The sequence below is a fragment of the Cannabis sativa genome, chromosome 3 (assembly GCF_029168945.1).
Source record: "Cannabis sativa cultivar Pink pepper isolate KNU-18-1 chromosome 3, ASM2916894v1, whole genome shotgun sequence".
NCBI classification, from domain to species: domain Eukaryota; kingdom Viridiplantae; phylum Streptophyta; class Magnoliopsida; order Rosales; family Cannabaceae; genus Cannabis; species Cannabis sativa.
The window spans coordinates 1,615,023-1,634,529 of record NC_083603.1 but is presented as its reverse complement, the minus strand read 5'-3'; the positions used below and the strand labels follow the sequence as shown (position 1 = coordinate 1,634,529).

Genomic DNA, 19,507 nt, shown 5'->3' with positions numbered 1-19,507 from the left:
TGTCTTCTTATATATTTATTTATGGAACAACTCTGACAAATATTGGAAACAGAAAGACCTTCTCACTTCTCAGCTGTCACATATATCAATCGAGTACTTCTGTTTGTGTTATTGCTTCTGTTTGCTCTAATTATACAATATGATTAAATTATGATATACACATACAAAATAATATCAAACATAATAAATACTATTTAAAAATAGGGATATAATTTTGTCCCGTGATGTACTTTCACGGATTGTATTCCGTAGTACATTAGATGGATCTCAGGGTATATTAAATGAGTGTCAGGGTACGTTTCTAATTTTTAACCCTAATTACCCCTAGATCAATCTCAGCCGTCAGATCAAATAACTCCCTTATCTGACGGCTGTCGTACATCACGGATTACAATCAGTGAAAGTACAATAGCGGGACAAAATCATATCCCTATAAAAATATGACATATCATACAAATTAATATTACACTAAACAATACAAATTGTATTGTAATGCGGTACTAAATGAACCCTAAAGTAATTGTTAAAGGGACATTGAGATTTGTTGTCAGCTCATTTCATTCTCATAAAATGAGTATTCATCAATATCAACATTGATGAAGTGGGTGAAAAATTTAATATAAACAAATGGTGATTAGAAGAATTTTGGTTAAAATGTTAATGATCAAACACCAAGGAATGTAGTAGAGTTGAATTTCATCATAGAACTTGAATTACTCATCTAGTTAATTTTCATAACAAGGATGAAAGATAGATATGACCAAACATAACACCAAAAAACATACTTGGAAATATGAAATACAAAAGGTATGAACACATTTCAAGCTGCCATACACTCACACATCACAGCTCTGACAAAATGGTGGGAATTGGTAATGGGACAACTCGGCAGTTAATGATTGAAATCCATTCACAAGCTGTGTGTGGAATTCTTGGTCCTCCTCTCCAATCAATCTAAAATGTATACTGATGGCACGCTCACAAACAGTCTTGAATTCAAGGACCGCAGCACTGAGCTGCTCTAGTTCCTCAGACTGCAGCTTCGTTGTAGGCTCACCGGACAAGAATGCAGTGCATACACTTAATACCCCACTGTTAACCTGTGCATAGACACACACAAACTTATCAACACCATTGTTGGCTAAGAAACTAGATTACATGAATTGAGCGCAACTAACCTGGACAGCCATACTGCCTTGAAGAATTCTCTGAAGGCTTCGCAGACGTGGGAGTCGGTGCTCTTCAGAACCACGAGGCTTGTCGAGTTCATTCCTTAATGCAGCTGTTCGAGTTTCAATCATTCCAATTGCAATTTCTACTGGGGAGAACTCGAGCAACTCTGATTTGGTCACCAAGAGCCTATTAACAAGTGCAGGGAAAGAGCCTTCTGTCTGCAGAACAGTTCGCCTCTTCCACTGGTCTTTCAACCCACCTTGAGTCTTTCCATTTTTGGTAAATGGTGTGTCAAACAAGAAACGATCAAAGACACCATCTCGGACACTTGCTGTAGAAAGAGAGAAGATTCTCTCCCTTCTGCTAGCCAAATCTTCATCCTCCGAAACTGCATCAACAGCAGTTATTTGAAGATAGCAAACTCCAGGCTGCAACTCATTGGCCTTAACTTGCCTAGAATCTGAAATTATATGCAGGGTGTGGTTCCCATCCATCCTAGACTCATAAATACGGCTTAGCTTCTTCATCATGTCACCTAACCGCACATCACGAGGCTCTCTGCATACATATTCCTTTCTGTCCAGCTTCCCAAATCTATCACCATAAAATCCCACCCTATAGTAGGTAGCATCAGCGAATGCAATTGGACTTGATTCCTGCTCGGGAATCGATTTATAGATACTCGCAAGTACATTGAGACAATTGGCAAGCTGACCATACGCCCTCCTGCTTTTATGAAAAGGAATGACCAGTTCCCAAATGCTTGCACTGAAATGAAAGAGCTCAGCTCGAGAGAAAAGCTTACTCGCAAGTTGTAGATATTTCACGGCAGAGTCAACTGTGAGCTTTGAAGTACCATATCCGTCTAACTCAGCTGCAGTGGCCTCGGAAGAGATCTCACTACTAATCATTGGGCATATTTTACAAAGAGCAGTTATATGATCCTTGCTCCACACACCATCATTTCTAGCCACAAGGGCCTAAAAAAATTAAAAGTTGTTTTAGAAATATGATATGACCAAATTAATCAGAAAGCAAGAGATCAATCCCCATTGAAAAGAACAATGATATAGCTCAAAGTTCAAATATCAAACTACTAGGAACGGTAAAAACGATTGGACCATGCCACTACCAAATAGCTAAAAAGTTCTTCCTTTCGTTTTCTCCCTAAGTAACAAAATGTAACAAAATTCAAGTTATTTGTAAAAAATCACCATTAGAGCCTAAGCTAGCAACATACAAGATCTAACATTACAAGATATAATGTGTCCTTACCTCAATTACAACCCCAGCAACAGCCACAGCACATTGGGCAGCTTCAGCCCAAGATTGAATCTCCTGATGTGCATCACATAAACGAAGTAACCACATTATGTGAAGATCAGGAACAGAGGCAAATGCCATAGCAAATTTATAAAAGCTTTCAGCAGCTGCATATCTGTCCATAGTGATCATAGATCCCTGAAAAAGGTTAAAACCAATTTAGTTCTACAGTAATAGTTCATAAAAGGTTTATTCAATGATAGATCATAAAGGGTGGAATAGTACAACTAAATGTAAAGCAAATCCAACTACAAACACATGCCTCAATCAATGCAGACGTCGCTAAGTGTACTTACCAAAAGCGAATGTTCTAAATTACAATCAAGGACAAGAGGAAGACTTTCTGACAGATATTTCACATTTGGCCAGGACCACTTACTCTCTGTCATCTTTTCTGGGAGAGCCAATAGAGCACTCTCAGAAAGACCACACTCCCTCAACAGACCGGGGCTCTTATCTTCATCTGACATTTCTTCCAATGATTTTCTAAGACGCCGAGTTTCACTGCTCTCTTCTAGTGTCCCATCAGGCTTCATCTGAGTCACTTGCACATCAGACATAAGTTCTGACAATGTAATGATAAGCATAACTCTCAACCTGGCTGTTTGCATAGAGTAATAGAAAGAACTCTGCAAAATAAAAAGGTGGCGGAAGTTATTTTTATCCAAAAAGCTGATCATAAGAAGTGCTCCAATGTGAAGAACCTACCCTAACAAGTATTTGGAGCCCAACAACAGCCCTTCTTCTAATGTTGTCATTCAGGAAAACTGCAAGTCGAAGAAGTTGGAAAGCAACTTGTTTTAAGAAACCATCGTTCTCTCTTGCCATCAGAGTCGCACCATGAAGGTTGAATACACTGTTGAAAATAGGTACATAAGCTTTCCAGAAAGCAAGTGGTTGATTTCGAGAGATGAAGCTCATAAATATAGCTGTGACACAATCGAGTTTGTTGTAGTCGGTAGCAACACTATGGGAAGCAGCCATAGTGGAAAATTTCTCAGTAATTTCTAAAACCTGAAGACTAACAGAAGCACTCAAGTTTTCTTCCCAGAGCTCCTGAAAATGGTAAAGTTATTAGCCACCTAAAAGTAATTCATGACTGAACAAATTCAGAACGGCGTTAAAATACTGTGCTACTTACACAATCTGCCATTGCAGCAATCAATTAAAAAAAATATATGATGAAGTAAACATACCAGTTTTTGCCTCAATAATGGGTGCAAGGATTGTCTAAGAGCCTGGGCAGAAGCTTCAATTGGAGAAGATTGTGCCTGAGAGAGATCTTCTCTCAATGGGCTTGGAGAACTTATCTGAGAATTTACTCTTTGCCACAAATATCCATTTTCAGGTGTTCCCTGAGGCTGCATTAGAGAGATTCAACATAAGTGTTATGCATAAAAATGAGTAACTACCAATTGCGTAACAATATTATGATGAACAGATGACCTTAAAACAACAAATAAGTAACTAAGAAAAGCATAATCAAAGACAAAACACTGGAAGCATCAATTTCTTAGATTAAGACCACAATAAACCAACTCACTCTGACTTCTTGTTTTGATGCCTCAGACAGATAATTGTTGATTGCCGGAGAAAGTCTATCAGAGTACTTGGGGGACGCTGCAGGTACATCCCCAACAGGACTACGTGAACTAGAACCCATAAACATGCCATCAGCAGACCTGTGCTGTAAAAATGAATATTACAAAATCAGTGTCACAAGCTATAGTTAAAGAAAGAGTGAGAATCTACAATAAAGAGATTACTGTACATTGCTATCATATTCTTGGAATAATTAACTTCCATTTTAATAATTAATACCACGGTTAAAGGGTATACTTCTGGGAAATCTTCAACGCAATAAATGGCTCCATGGTAACAAATTTTTCCTTTATCATTCCAGCTGAATTATTGATAGGATTCAAAATAAGTAGGGTTGACAGGATTTGAACCTGTGACATTTTGTACCCAAAACAAACGAGCTACCGAGCTGCACTACATCCCTTTCAGTTGGTCTACAGTATCTTATCATTTTTTTCATTTTTAAGCTCATATCATATAATAATAATAGACTTATATGTGTACTAAATAAATATAATATGAAAACCATTGCAAAAAAATAAATATTTCTGGAGAATTCTCAAACAAAAAGGGACGCATTTGTTGCTTTAAGAAAAAACTAATGAATATCTATTAAATCCCCACCACGTATAGTGCATAACAAAAAAAGTTAATTTACAGACAAAGGATGTGCATTTAAAGAATAAGGACAAGCAAATTTTTTTCTTTCCAAGTATGTCAATTTTCATTACCAAGTGGCTTATATTATTACTCATGTCTCAATTAAATAAAATTAAGGCAGAAAAAATTCCGGATGTGGCCTTACAGCATTTGGAGGTCAGAAAGATGATATGTATGCATGGTTTATGTTTATAGAACCTAAACAAGTAAACTAAATGACAGTAACAGTCAATCATATGATCAAGATAAAAGAGAAATATCAATGAACCTCGAAAAGACTTAGGCATTCCTCCATGAGTTTGAAAAATAATCTAGTCCGTGCAATGCTCTGCTGCCACACCTTCACAACTGATGCATCATCAAGATTGCGCACAATTTGCAAAATAACTATGAGAACTTCACGCTTTTCAACAGCACTAAGGTTGTAAAAAACATCCATTCCATCCAAGATCTGCATAGCCCACATCAATAATCAGTGAACTAATTGAACACTGATAATTATATGGTAGTATCATAAATCATTTACTGTTCAATAGAGAAAGTTTAGCTAGATCAGTTAACAGTCCAACAATATTATGCTGAAATAGCTTCAATAGCACTATTTACCTGGCCAATAAGAGGAAAAAACAGTTGCGCAATATACAGTTTATCTTCAGGCTTCTGGTATCGAGCATCAAATTCGTGCTTGCACATAAGGACCACCAAAATTCTAGCAGCCTACACGGACAGAATTATATGATTACAAGTTACAAAATAAACAAAACTGTGTTAGCATACATATTCATCCTCCCACATCATCCAATTAAACGGTCTTTACCTTTGCTCGAAGAGACAAGTCATCATGATCCCAAGTTAGGAAAAGTTCTTGAATTAGGACAGATAAAAGGTACTTCCTAAAACACAAACATTGATATCAAAACATTAAAAATCAATGAATTGCCCAGATATGACTTTGATTACTACATCAAGACCCCAAAATTATATGGAGTTCTGGAGTTTGGTTCAACTGCAAGGTAGTTGAGGAGTATATGAAGTACCTATGTGAAGGGTCTCTCCCAGGCATTTTAACTAAAAGATCGTGACTGCATATTATCTGCAAAAATGAGAGCTTACAATCATGCAGAGGAGGTTGACGAGCTCCAGAAAACTTGTCCAGGTACAACGACACCTGCAGTGATTAGAAAATGTAAAATATCTTAGCACCTCACACATGCAGCAAATAGCATATTATTTTTCTCATTACATTCTCTCTTCCCTTACCCGACTTTCTAGGTTTAATCCAACTCACTCCACACAACAACAGCAGAAATAACAAGCAATAATTTGGTACATCCTATAATGTAATCATGTGGCTCTAATGCGAGAACAAAATGCAGCTTCCATTATAAAAGGAAAAACCCCATACCAATTCAAAAGCCTGGCAAGGTTCAATAATCAATAGAAGATCATAACAGAAGAAGGCCAAACTACTGTTCAAGCGTTTTGCTAAAAGTAACCTCTTCTTACAACCCTCGTGTACTTCTGTCAGCAAGCAATCATACAACTGCATAATGCAGCTGAATAATCTTTCATTAAGTTGCATAGGTGGGATGTGTTCACCTGCATCGTGAAGTTTACATATTGAAGAAATAAGAGACAGAAGAAGGAATTTCCTAAGAAACATATTTTCATTGCAAGTAACTTACCTAATGGAAGACTATGATAGAAAAGACGAGTCTTTTCCAATGCCATGGACTTGACGATAAGCTCAAGAAAAAACCAAGCCATGGCTAAAACATCATCATATACTGGTCCAACACGAAAACCTTTAGCCTGTCGAAAAACGACATCCAACAAATTAGAAGAAAAAACATATGCAATGGTAATATAGTAATATAGTAATTCCTGCACGCATATAGAACTGGTCATCACAACATGCATAAAGAGATGGAAAAATTACATCATAGAATTGGTACTCTGAATCGTATTATTAATTCTGATTTGATATAGGAATGTAGAAAATAGTGATTCGAATTGTATGTATATTTCATAGAATAGTACATATTTATATACAAAGCTAGGAGACTAGGAAATAGGAAACTACCAACAAAATAGGAAACTACTAAATACAAGTTACCCTAATTCTTTTACACCTAATATACAGCTAATATTCTAACACTCCCCCTCAAGCTGGAGCGTAGATGTTAATCATGCCCAGCTTGTTACAAAGATAGTCTATCCGCACCCCATTCAAAGCTTTTGTAAAAATATCTCCTAGTTGTTCTCCGGTTTTCACATATCCTGTGGAGATCAGACCTTGTTGAATTTTCTCACGAACAAAATGACAATCGATCTCAATGTGCTTAGTTCGCTCGTGGAATACGGGATTCGAGGCAATATGAAGAGCAGCTTGATTATCACACCATAATTTTGCTGGAATAGAAGTCTTAAACCCGAATTCAGTCAAAAGCTGATAAATCCATATTACCTCACACACGGACTGGGCCATAGCTCTATATTCGATTCAAAGACTCGGATCTAGATACAACATTTTGTTTCTTACTCTTCCAAGAGACCAGATTGCCCCCAACAAATACACAATATCCTGAAGTGGATCGTCTATCTACCTTGGAGCCTGCCCAATCTGCATCAGAAAAACACTCAATCTGGGTATGTCCATGATCCTTGTAAACTATACCTCGTCCTGGTGCTCCTTTTAAGTAACATAAAATTTGTTCTAATGCTGCCCAATGATGAATTGTTGGGGAAGACATGAACTGACTGATAACACTAACTGGAAATGCAATATCTGGACGAGTCACAGTTAAATAATTCAACTTTCCAACTAACCTGCGATATTTCTCAGGATCTTCAAATGGTTTCCCATCACGTGTAAGATGCACAGCTGGATTCATTGGAGCATTGCAAGGTTTTGATCCCAATTTCCCTGTCTCAGTTAGCAAATCAAGTACATACTTTCTTTGAGACAGAAAAATACCTTGTTTACTCCGAGTAACTTCAATCCCCAAGAAATACTTCGAGTTCCCCTAAATCTTTCGTGTTAAACTGGTGTGAATGAAAGACTTAAGGGATGAGATGCCTTCGCATCATTTCCAAGTAATAACGATGTCATCAACATACACCACTAACAAAATGATACCAACAGTTGATCTTTTATAAAACACGAGAATGATCCGACTTACTTTTCAACAAACCAAACTTCTCAACAAACTGCTAAATTTACCAAACCAAGCACGAGGGCTTTGTTTCAATCCATATAAAGATTTGCGAAGATGACAAACTCGCCCTAACTCCCCCGAGCAACAAACCCGTGAGGTTGCTCCATATATACTTCTTCCTCAAGATCTCCATGAAGAAAAGCATTTTTAATATCAAGCCGATGCAAAGGCCAATGATGAGTAGGCCATGGAAATGAACAATCGAACGGATGTGAGTTTAGCAACAGGAGAAAAAGTATCACAATAGTCCACTCCATAGGTTTGAGCATAACCCTTGGCAACAAGACGGGCCTTTAAGCGAGCAACTCGTGCCATCCGGATTGAATTTAACCGTGAACACACATTTACACCCGATGGCCTGTTTTCCAGAAGGTAAATCAACCAAGACCCAAGTACCATTCGCAACCAAAGCATTCATCTCTTCTATCATTGCAAAGAAGCCAACCAGATGAGACATCGCTTCTCGAACAAGCTTTTAGGAATAGTGATAGAATCAAGAGAAGCAATAAAAGAACAAGAAGAAGAGGAGAGATGATTATAAGACACAAAAGAAGTAATAGGAAAAGTACAATGACGTTTACCTTTACGTAGTGCAATGGGAAGATCATCTGAGATTTCCGGATCTGATGACGAAGATGCAGGTGCAGGACATGAAACAAGGTGGAGGAGGGGGCGCCTGGTGTACACTATAGGAGGCCGAGGGAGTGGTGGAGGTGGTAGAGGTGGTGGAGGTGGTGGAGGTGTAGACATTGTGGGGGTGACGACCGAGGCAGGTGAAGGAACAAGAGACCCGCCAGAACATGGAGCAGGCGCATAGGATGTGACGAATAAACCAACAAATCATCATCCTCCCCCTGACTAGTAGAAGTAGTGGAAGATGAAAAATAAGGTGTATTTTCTACAAAAGTAACATCAATAGACACAAGATATTTGTCGAGATCAGACAATAACACCTATACCCTTTCGAAGACGAGAATAACCAAGAAAGACACACTTTAGTGCCTTAGGGTCTAATTTGGTGACAGATGGACGGACATCGCGAGCAAAACAAACACTACCAAATACTCGCGGAGCAACTGGAAATAATGACTTATTAGGAAAAAGAATTTTAAATGGAATTTCACCATTAAGAACAGAAGAGGGCATGCGATTAATAAGAAAGCATGCCGTGGAAACTGCATCGGCCCAAAAAGGTTTAGGGACTTTCATTTGAAACAAGAGAGCACATGCGCTTCAAGAAGATGTCCGTTTTTACGTTCTGCAACACCATTCTGAGGTGCCGTATCAACACAAGAAGTTTCATGAAGCATGCCATTAGAGGTCATATAAGATTGAAATTGAGCAGACATGTACTCTTTGGCATTATCACTTCTCAAAGTACGAATAGATACATTAAATTGAGTTTGAATCTCAAAGACAAAAAGCACGTAATATAGAAAACAACTCGTAACGATTTTTCATTAAATATAACCAAGTTAAACGAGAATGATCATCCACAAAAGTAACAAAATACCTGAATCCAGGTTGAGACAAAATAGGAGAAGGGACCCCAAACATCAGAATGAACTAACTCAAAAGGAACACTAGCACGTTTATTGACACGTGGACTCAAACTAACACGATGATGTTTGGCAAACTGACATGACTCACATTCTAACGAAGATAAACTACTATATTGGGGACACAGTTTCTTGAGCAAAGGAAGGGATGGATGACCTAAACGACAATGAGCCTCAAAAGCGGAAGCAACACTCGAACAAGCAATAGCGGTTGGCGGAAGTGGGTCAAGAACATACAAGCCACCAGATTCATGTCCTTTACCAATAATCTTCTTCGTCATAAGATCCTGAAACAAACAATGATCAGGAAAGAATGAGATGCAACAATTTAGATTACGAGTGAGTTGACTAACAGAAAGCAAATTAAAGGACAAATCAGGTAAATGTAAGACTGATGATAAAGATAGCATAGGTGTAGGAACAATAGTGCCAGATCCAAGAACAGAAGCTGTTGACCCATCAGCTAAGGTGACAACAGAAGTGGGACTGTGAGACTGAAAAGTGGAAAAGAGACGGGAATTACCTGTCATATGATCTGTGGCACCAGAATCAATGACCCATTTTGAGGATTTGGAAAGAAGGCATCATTAGAGTTACCTGAATCAAGAATCGCAGTGACAGAAGAAGATGAAGACTTAAGTGTTTCCTGATACCTTGAGAACTTGGCAAATTCATCAGCAGAAATAAGGACCGATTTGTCAGATGCATCACTAGTGCTTGCAATATTGGCAGAGTGTTGTTGTCGATTCTTAAATTGTAACTTCCTACACTCAAACTTGGTGTGGCCTGGTTTCTTACAATAGTTGCACATGATGCTCCCAGAATTTGGTGTGCGGTTATCAGGTCCTTGTGAATTACCTCCTTTAAATCCACTTGGAGTAGAGTTTCTTTCCGTGCGTAATTATTACGACTCACATAGGCGCTATTCAGAGGAGTTGAAGAGGTAGTCTCCGTGCGAAGAACACGAGTAAACACATCTTGTAAAGAGGAGACATCGTAACCGGAGAGAACTTGTGACTTTGCAGTCAAATTCGGATGAGAGTCCTGCAAGAAAACTCATAATAGCCATCTGTTCTCGTTGGCGCTGTTGAACTTTTACATCAGGACTAAACGGTAATAGCACATTAAGTTCTTCATATGTTTTCTTGAAAGCCATAAAATAATTCATAAGAGACTTATCTTGTTTCTCCGCGCGATAAAAAGCTTTGCAAACATCATATATGCGAGATATGTTGTCTTTGCCAGAATACAAAAACTCCAAGTAACCCATTAGTTCTTTAACCAATTCACAATGATTAATCAAACTAATTACCTCATTATCGATAGAATTTCGAATTTGAAGGAACAAGCGAGCATCCTCACGGAGCCATATTTTCCTTGAATCGTTTGTTTCTTCAGGAGGATCGTCAGTCAAGTGATCATCTTTGTCAATACTCCTCAAATACAGTCGAATTGTCTTACTCCATTCCAAATAATTCGAACCAATCAACTTATGATCCGTGATTTTAGACATTACGGGAACAACATCAGAAACAACAACTGATTTTGAATCTGATCTTATCTCTGCCATAATCTCAAAAGCAAACACAAAGACAGAGAAAAAGAACAAAAGAACACCAAAGAATGAACACCCAAACACGAAGAAGACAAACAAATACCGAATTACAACCTAGAACAGATGCGAGTGGGCTTAGAAGAACCCAGTGAAGAATCGGCAACAGAATGCCGTCGAAGGCGCCGTCACACGCGCCGGCGCGTGAGCCCCACGCGCAGAAGCTTCAGGCGGCGCGTGAGCCCCACGCGCGAGGAATCCGGCGACCGGACTTCGGGGGTTGGTAGATCGGCGGCTGGGCAGTCCTCCTATGTGGGCGGTGAGAAACAATGTTCACTCCAAATAGGATTTTCGAAAAAACAACCCTAAACTCAAACCCTAATTTTTTTTTTTTTTTTTTTTTTTTTTTTTTTTTTCAGAACCCTAATTTCGAATTTCGAATTTTGAATCACAATGCTCTGATACCATGTAGAAAATAGTGATTCGAATTGTATGTATATTTCATAGAATAGTACATATTTATATACAAAGCTAGGAGACTAGGAAATAGGAAACTACCAACAAAATAGGAAACTACTAAATACAAGTTACCCTAATTCTTTTACACCTAATATACAGCTAATATTCTAACAGGAATATATTTAACTAGGTGGAAGAAATTTATCCATAACTTCTGAAAAAATCTCATGAGCTTTATGGGAATTCTAGTTAACTTTGTGCAATTTGTTGAAGTGATGCTATAGCATTCTGAACAGTTTTAGACATAGGGGGATTTTAGCTCTTCACGTCAAGTTTTCCATTGATAATTCTTTCTTGTCGTCATTTATCTAGCAATTATGGTCACTTTTAAGCATATTTTCATTTTGTTTATTTTATTTTAGTTCACAACCTCCAATCAATTTGTTTCTTATATAATTGGTTTTACACTAAATTTTACTTGAGACATATTCTATACTTATTACTACTTATCACTTTATTGCTTGTTTGAACTGTGTACACTTGCACATTAATTTTCACAACACTTATACTGAAAGATAAATCAGTCAACAGAACCAGTCGAGTAAAGGACCTAAGTTTTTTAAACTAGGATTTGGGCCTACTTGAGCATAGGAGAATACAAAGTACAAAGGAAATATTATCAGTGATAATCAAGAAAAGGACATGCTAAAACCAACTGGCAAATGAAGAACTGGTGTCACCTTAGCTCTAGCCAAACTTCCCCAGACAGCGGATAAACCATGATATACAGGAGGCTGACGACCCCCAAAGTCATCAAACACATAATCAACATAGCTGACCAGAAAATGGTTTCTTTCAGCATCATCAACTGAATCCTGCTGCACCCTACAAAAAATCCTCCATACAAAGTCAAATGAATCTAAAATCAACAAAAATAATTTGAGCATAATACGAACAAGAAAATATAACAATACATGTATGCATATATTTCTCTGCATCTTAACTACATCTGATTGTCAGAAACTTCAATCTGTGTCAGGCAGGTACACCAGTATTTTCCTTGCAGAAGACATTAGTGTGTGTTTATAATGTGTTCGGAGCAATGCAAAGACATAATAAAACCAAATAACACACCTGGTAACAATAATAACCATGGTTCTGAAAGATGCAATCTGAAAAGAGTGGGAAAATTATTATAGCAATCTACAAGTACAACACCCAATATAAATAATTTAAAGAAGAAGAAAAATGTCCTTGTTGAGCTCAATCAAACTTCTAAGTAAATGCTAATGACACCAACGTCATTAAACAACTTTAAAAGCGACCCCCGAAGAGTCGAAGACTTGATATCTTCAGAGATTTTTGGGTAGCACTTAGGCTAAAAGCATTGAAGAGTAAAAATTAACAATTTCGAAGTTCTTAGGCTAGACTAGTTTTTGGTTTGTTTTCCTTCAGATTTGTAGTCTCTTAAAATATTACTAATACACCATTTATTCGTAACTAAAAAAACTGAGTCCTTAGACACCCTGAATTTAGTAGAGCACTGATAAATAACAAACCTGGAGTGTTTCTCCACCAATGACTATAAGATGGAGAAGCATATTCAAAATAGGATGAAGAAATTGAAGCAAAGCAGTCGAATCAACATGCTTTAAAAAGTTCATAGCCTGCAATCAAAATTAACATGTGAGATGAAATCTGCATTAATTAGAACAAGAAAATGGATTCTTAGAAATCGGCATAGTCAACAACTTTTATGGCACTCGAATTACATTGCTGGAGAATACTATAGTGTAAGTCTCTAATTAACAAGACTTATAGTCTATTAACTATAATTAATGTCTTGAGCAGAATATTCACAAGTTTTGAACCTTGGGACCTAGAAGGCTAGAACTGACCTTTGTTCTACAGCAACCAAAATTCTTGAAGACAGATTTTTTTTTCTCAATGCGGTAAATGTTATGAAGATAAAAGAGTAAAGAAAAATGGAAAACTATTATTGATAAAAAAAAAAAAAAAATACCTCAAGGAATTCAGAACCCCATGGTGGGCTTGTTCGAAGAGTATAGCCATCATACTCAAGAAAAAAATCTCTAATGCGTTCATTGATGGGATATAATGATGAACAAAGTCTTAAGCGCAAACTAAAGACATTCCTTCCATCCTCCAAATAATGAAGTCTCTCCTACAATGGAGAAAATGGGTAATAAAATAAACCATTCCAGAAACTCATTAACTAAAAACATAAAAGGTGTAATACATCAGAAGCTCAAACAGTATCTCAAGCATACCCTGCCAGTATCCTGGAGATAATATGGAACCAACTCTTCCATAATTGGCAAAGAAATCTCAGATCGCAACCTGACCAAAGCCATAAACATTATAGTACTATTGAGAGATCATAAAACAGAGAAAGAGAGAGTCAAACACACTAATTATTTAATCGATAGGATCCCATGCAGATTTCAACAGCTATGATCATGCCCTGGTGAGTTTCCAGTTTCAAACATGTATAAACTAAAGCACATCTGACTGAAGTAACCAAAGTGGCCACTTAAAGCTATACCCACCACATTGCAAACACTCACCACCCGTAATGATCTAGGTTGACTCTTAACAATGATAACTATCTTTGACGCAAAATGTATGATAGTCAATGTTAACTCAATGATAGAAGAGGGAAGAAAGTGCATCGTAAACATAAGTTTATTTTCATGTTCCAGTGTTCGGAAGGAAAGAATGAAGAACAAGAAATAAAATCAACAAGGTATAGACATACTGAGCGTGTGTGGATAATGGTAGCGCTGCATATCCAATTACTACCTGGAAAATGCATGGGAAACATAACCATTTAAATGAAACTGAAACAAAGTTAACTGTAGAAGAAGGAAGATGAAATAACACATAGCTACAAAAAATTATGTAATGCTATAGATGTTGAATCTTACAGGCTTTGGTGCTTCCAATTTTGTTTGAAGGTCCACATGGAAAAAAGTGAACAAAAGATGATGAGTTGGTGTCCAGGTAGCTGGGAGGGACAGTTTAATCTCATCGTGGAAACTAGCCACCCTAGCACTAACAGCAACTTGAGTATGAGTGCACCTCTGAAGTGTTGCCCCGTGCTCCTTTGGATACATCGCCTACTCACATGTGTTGTAAAACTAAGTTAAATGTTGTTGAAAGGAAAACTGATTTTTGTAAAAACAAGTCATTATATTTACCTCTAATGGTTGTCTACGAATGTCAGCGTCATCCGCTCTAAGTTCAACCCGCACAAACAAATTCCTCTTCCAACTTAAACTAACAGTCAAGGGATATACATAGAGAAAATGAAAAGGCTGCAAAAAAGGCTCGTTTCTTGTTGTAGTACAAAAGTCGAAAGCTTGGAACTGTAAGCCAACCGATACAATCATTTAGTTTCATGGGAATAGAAAAACAGTACATAAAATGTAATGGAGACCTAAAATGGCATTCATCATAATAGATGTAGACACAAAGTGTTATAATCATACATAGGATGCAAATAATAGTAATAAGATTGAGAATCAAAAATAAATAAGCAGATAGTAGATACACAGAGATCTGTCTTATAGCAAGTGATGGTTTCAGTTCAAGGGGTAAAAAAACAGAGCAACAGCTTCATACTTACATCATCAGCACCAAATTCCTGATTTCTTTGAGCATTTGATCCATTTCCAGAAATTTCTTTAGCTTCAAAAGAATTCCTCTTAGAGTTGCTACAATGAAGCCCGTCTGAACCATTACTGCTATGCTTTCCATATGCAGAATCAGCAATGCGATCAACAGGATCATCTGTGGTTAGACTACCAGTTTCTGATATGATTTCTAAGTCAGCATGATCAATGTGGTGCTTCTCGACCTCCAGTCTCAAAACACCTTTTACAGGTTTGTGTATTTTGCGTTTAGGATCCTACACATCAAAGGAAAACCATACAAAATAATGAATATTATACATTAATACATGGGCGAAGCCACATAGAGCCCAAGTAAGGTGGTCGCCCATCTGAAATTCGACTCAATTCTAAATATTTTTGGGCCTTTATACAAATACCAATCTGCTCAAATAGTACTTAATATTATTGTTTGGTGTAGTGGTAAAGGTATATTTAAAGGTCAAAGGATGTCACAATTGTGTATTATTTTATACTTTAAATTTTAGTCACATAATATAAAAATAAGTATTGCTATTAAGTACCATGACGTTTAGCACTACTATGAGTCTATGAGGTGGCGTCCTATAAATAATTATTGGTTTTCTATAATCATTATTAAAATTAAAATAAGTGAGATTCAATATTAAAATGCACCAATAGCTTATGATACTTCATAGAGGGCGTTAGGCACCATAGATGCCCTTAAGCATTTCACCATAAAACTAGATAATAGCTTCATTTAAATTTTATTTGCCCAAGCTAATAAGAACTAGGATTAAACATTACACTAATAAGAAAATAAAACTACATGAGTTGATGCCTGCTGTACCTGGAGTGAGTCCTCAGTGTAGCTCTCTTTGACTTTATTAAAGTTTGATATCTCCACTATAACAGAGCTTCCAGTTGAATAACCCAGCTTCCCATCTAGTGTGACCTTTGCACTAGGCTCAAAAACACCTGCATGAGAACTTGATCCAGACACACTTGGAGCAAGTTGGCTGCTTGGAGAGGCAGACCCACCAGAAGCTGCGGTAATGTTGTTATCAAATAATGGAACAATAGCCCAGGCAAAGGACTCTTTGTAAGGCATTATTTGGGACCACACCTGCAATTTTTGCTTCTCTCTCTTAGTCATGTGAACCTCTTGGGGTGGAGTTAAGATGTTATTTATATAAATGAAACCAAATTAGAACATGGATGCGATACATGAGCTGACCCCACCCAAATAAAATATAGCATAATTGTCTATTTCAACTGAAAATGAAAGAGAGTTAGTTTTAGTTGTGTCATACATTGTCTGTCTTCACTCTCCACAATTTACTATAGATTCCGATCACTCAATTTTTTGTGATAGATAGCCTATCAACATTGTTAGACAAATGAATGATACAACAAAGCTTTCTTTCTTCCTTAGTATAATTAGAGAAGTTTCCTGATATTGGATAACAACTCAACATTATAAATGATATTTTCAAGTCTTAATGACCATTCAAGCTTTGAAGATAAAAATTGCAGCAACATGTCTTATGGCGTCAAATTCCTTTTTATTGGAAAGAAAACCTTAACATGTGCATAGCCAAATGCCATGCACTGAGACTCGTAGGGTAATAAAAAACTAAAAGTAAAAGTACATGGACATTCACATACTGGCTCTTTGCGAGAATAGACTGAAGGCATAACCCCATCATCTTCAGAAGCATGCCTCTCTAACTGAATAAGCAGACAGGCTGATGCTGATGGAACATCTAAATGAAAGATTCCACGAGACTCAGATGAAGCACTTGCCTGGAAAATACCACATCTTGATTATTAAGATGTTGCAGAAATGACAAAAATAAATAGACGCGGGTGAGGAGAGGGAATAAGAATAAAAGTTTTTACAACGCCCTTACAACTTACATCTTGCATTTCACTAGGTAGGACAAGAAAATGAAAGTCTTCAGACAACTTATCTCTTCTATCCCAATTGTATAAGCAAATTGTACCGGAAAATGGCTCTATAAAAAGAGAGAAACAGAGATCAGAATTTACCGCATGCAACTTAAAACAATATAGAGCCAGTACATGAGTAAACTGCTTACCGACTAGTCCAGCTTGGAATGATAAAGATAGAACTTTCACAGAAATCTTCAATCCACTGAAACAACATAAAGAGTGGTTTGATGAAACAGATCAGTATGGAAAAAAGTATAAAAGAACCAAAATTTCTATTAAGCAACAATAATTTAGTAATTCCATACTGAGATACAGGAGTTTTTGGAATCCTTTCACCAAATATCAGTGATCTTTCATTTTCCCAGTCAAAAGCCGGTTCGTAAGCTGGTAGTGGGGATTGACCAAAATGCTGCAAATATATTTTTTTTTGTTTAACAACTAATCAATCCTGAAGTACACTAGAATGAAGCTAGACTTATGATGATTGCTACAATGATCCAGTAGAAACAAGATCTGAGCCAGCAAAACCTTTAAAGTATTTGATAGTGATGGGTCAGAAGTAGTAGCCTCAGCAAACTGCAGTCCTGAGCTACTTGGCACATCATCATCAGTGGCGTCTTCAATCTTGGTTCGTCTTGCATTAGCGAGACACATTTCTGTAAAGGGGTTGAAAATAATTTGTATAAAAATCGGAAGTTAGAAAATTGATTCAACACAGTGGCAGAAAAACCATTATATTTAAGTTACTCCATGAGTTCTGCAGCAGTAGCACTTACTATACATACACCATCATTATTTAATTTTGCATTAGCAAAAGTAAAACTTCTAAAAGGTACCAATAAATTAAACAAATCCTAATACCATTTTTGTAAAAAATGCTTATGGTGTGTTTCTATTTGTATTCATTACTAATTTAGAACTCTAGAATAAAACCATCAACTGTATAAACTCATGGAGCAGAAACTATCCACTCTACCTTACAGCTTATCAAGTGTACTGTTAATCACATGTTCCACTAGAACACTAGTGATAGTCAAGATTCTTACAATTTCATCTAAACGAATGAATGTTAATTCTTTATTCCTTACTTACTTTAACAACAAGCTAACTGTAGTAATTTAGTAGCGAGTCAAAGAAGGAATCTTTTTACCTGTCTCATTATCAGTATCAGGGCCTTCATAAATCTGGTTCTGAAACGACACAGGAGCAACACTCTCATAGTGACCATACTTATTCTCATCCTTAACCCAATCAGCACTATAACACTTAACCAACTCCTTAATATGCGGCCACTGCTCTAAATTCTCCTCAAACTACCAAAAATAAAATAAAATAAAATACCACAAACACAAACATTGCCAAATTTAAACTCAATAACCAAAAGAAAACCAAATGGCATTTCTTGATGATTAAGAAAAAAGGCTTATCGGAGGAAAACCCAATCAATTACCTTGTTCTGCCATTTAGTGGTGGCAGAAGTGGAACCCCAGCGAGGGCGGAGGTGCAACATTGCAGGTCTAGGGTTTATTTCTTGGAAAACCATAATGGGGTAAAATTTTCTGCGTTGTTATCAAACTTTGATTTTTATAAAGGTGAGCGTTTTTCCATTTTCTTTTTTCTTTTTGATAAAGTATAAAGGTAAGCTTTTTTATATATATAATATATAAAGGAGGAAGGGGAATCGAAGTTGAACCACTATAAAGATAAACTCCTCCAATGAAGAAGAAACCCATTTGGAAAGAGAGAGAAGGGAATAAGCTCAAAGCTTTAAGCTTCAGACTCAGACTCACACCAAAGTGAGGTAGGAATGATCAGAAGAGCACAGGGCACTAGTCAAAGTATAGTCCAAATAAAAGGGAAAAAAATGTGAAATTTGCAAAACTAACTAGCTATGTGGAATACTAATAAAACAATAATAATTTATTTTCTTTTGTACGAAAAAAAATAGAGAATTGCTAAAGGACACTAGATTCATATAATTTAATATAATAGTTTTTAGAGAGTATTGCTAATTAATTACAATGCAACATGTCAAAAAGGTACTAGGCACCACTGATAACAAATAGCAATGCTCAAAAAAATAATACAACAACAAAAAGTGACTAATCTAATATAATTAATTGAAAATGACTTGATGCTAGTTTAAATGGTTATAGAAAACTGCGTGTATATTGAAAGTCTTAAATTCGAATTCCAAATTATATATTGTAATAAATAAAAACTTAATTTAAAAAAATATATATAATTAATTCAATCTGCACTTTTATAAATTAGATTCGATTAAATTTAAATTATTGTGCGAACTAGATTGGATCTAAAATATGAAATCCGCACTTAATGTAAATTGAATGCACTATAACAAATAGTGCGAAT

The 19,507-nt window shown here is 36.6% G+C and overlaps 1 pseudogene; it reads right to left on the bottom strand.

The window, feature by feature from the left end:
- Positions 1 to 632: 632 nt before the first annotated feature.
- On the bottom strand, positions 633 to 18,900 carry LOC133035567 (guanine nucleotide exchange factor SPIKE 1-like; annotated as a pseudogene).
- Positions 18,901 to 19,507: the final 607 nt, after the last annotated feature.